Below are 2,209 nucleotides of genomic sequence, written 5' to 3'. Positions count from 1 at the left end.
AAAAGAATAACTGAATCTGAAAATTATTAACAAAATTACGTTATATATATTTTTCGATAATTATGCACTTTAAGAGATTCCGCGCCGATGACTTTGATCTTGACACTTGTTGGCATGACCCTGAGTGACCTCTAGCGGGTTTTAGGTTTTGCTCACTATTCGTTAAAATATTATTAACAAAAAAGTTTAAAAAATGGTGTCTTCTTTCTACTATATATGAAAGAGATAGGAAGATTGAGTGGGCCATCTAAAACCTGTTAGAGGATTACCTTTCACGATAGGTAATCGAAAATTTTCTCAAATTCGTTTTGGATACGTTACAAATCCACAAAGTGAGAAGAAAATTTTTCGTCTTTTTCAGCTCGTAGTTTTTGGTATGTAAAAATTACCAAACTCATATAAACTTAAAAAATGTGATAAGCTTTTAAAAGTATAGATTTCAAGCTTTACTTAAAACCCTTTTTTTAAATTTAAATTTCATTCATTATTGACGAAGATATTGTATATACAACTTTGAGCTAAAAAAAAGCAATTACTTTCTCGTACCCAATATTATCACCTCAAATTATAATATAAATAAATTTATATTATATTATAATTTGAGCTGATAATAGATATTTGTAACATTTTTTGCGCTAATTGCAATCTGTTTATCAAATAATGACTAAAATGATTTAAAAATTAAAATCAAATTGTAAATGGTAATTCTTCATTAATTGCAGCCGCCACTTTTCCATTTTTCATGATTGTCACATGATTACCTTCAATACAATGTACTTTCACTACACCTTAAGTTACCTTAAATAATTATATACATCATTAAGAAAAACTTTCGTTAAATTTGATTTATACAGTACAAACTATAACAAATTATTTAGAATACCTTGTTCAAACCATAATCCTCTTCGATCGGCATATTAAACGAGGATATACATTTTAGCAATGTTATGGGAGACTTAATAGCCGGCAAAGTAGAAGAATCTCGAAGAGCGGACAAATGTTTGTAAATCTTTGTATCAAGCGTCTTCAAATTTGTAGGTGAGAGATATGTATATATAACTGAGAACTGTTCAGCGAAAATATTAATTTCTTTTATTCCAGTTCTCACATTTCTTCAATTCCATTAAAATCTACGAAAATATAAATTTTTATTTTTATGTATAAGATCATAAGATAGAACGAAGAAATTGATGTGGATGAACTGATGACCACATGAAAAAATCGAAATGTAATATAAATATACTATAAATTAGTTTTAATGTGAATTTGAAACAAAAGTTAACTTACTTTTTGAGAACTTCCTGCTGAATAGATTTTCATAATATTAGTTAATACATCAATCTAAAAATTTGCATCATCAAAATCAGATTCAAAAGATTTGATCATTGTTCGTAATAACTCAGGAGCACCGTCGATGAGAACAAGTCGACCTTTAAAATTCTTAGCTTCCAATCTTCTTGTTACTTCAATTGCGATAAGAGATCCGAAAGAATACCCTACCATTACAAAATCTTTTCCATTTGTCAGTACTGAAAGTATATGCTGTAAAAATATAAAAAGTATTCGATGAAATTTATATTTATTGAAACAATGAAAACAATTTTTTATTAACATAAAATGAAATTACTAATGTGATTATTGCATACGTTTGTAAGTTGATTAGTCGTTTCCAATATTGTATTTATTGAATTGATATTGTTTGTCTTAAAATGCAAAACTGATGTTGAATATTCAATATATGGTATTATGGTTTTAAATACAGGACCACATCCGTCAATACCTGGTATAAGAAATACTTCAGTCGTAGTGCTTTGTGTGTTAGTTGAAAAATCTGTTGGGGTCTTCACAACAACAAAGTCTTCATTTTTTAATGTAATATCAACTAAAAGTTTTAAAACGTCTGACTTCTGTACTGTTACGACTTATTTCAAATAAAAAAGATACAATAAATTTCAGAAACTTATTTAAAATGTAAAATCTTATAAATCTAAAATAAAAAATATAAAATAGTTTCCGAAAAATTATATAAAATATTAAAAAATAAGATAAAAGTCAGAAGTGTAGTTATTCAAATAATGAATACACACACATATGTATATACATATATAAAACTACATTTTGTATTTATTTATTAACAGTTTATATTATTAACAGTTATTTATTAACAGTTTTTAACTGAAAAAATTAAACAATGATTGACAAGATATTT

General features: G+C 26.3%; 1 pseudogene; it reads right to left on the bottom strand.

Annotated features, from left to right (window-relative positions):
* Nucleotides 1–584: 584 nt before the first annotated feature.
* LOC108749079 lies at nucleotides 585–1,921 on the bottom strand (annotated as a pseudogene).
* Between the last annotated feature and the right edge of the window lie 288 nt (nucleotides 1,922–2,209).

The sequence above is a fragment of the Trachymyrmex septentrionalis genome, unplaced genomic scaffold, assembly GCF_001594115.1.
Source record: "Trachymyrmex septentrionalis isolate Tsep2-gDNA-1 unplaced genomic scaffold, Tsep1.0 scaffold262, whole genome shotgun sequence".
Taxonomy (NCBI): Eukaryota; Metazoa; Arthropoda; class Insecta; order Hymenoptera; family Formicidae; genus Trachymyrmex; species Trachymyrmex septentrionalis.
The sequence above is the reverse complement of the archived record's forward strand: the minus strand, read 5'-3'. Positions and strand labels throughout refer to the sequence as shown.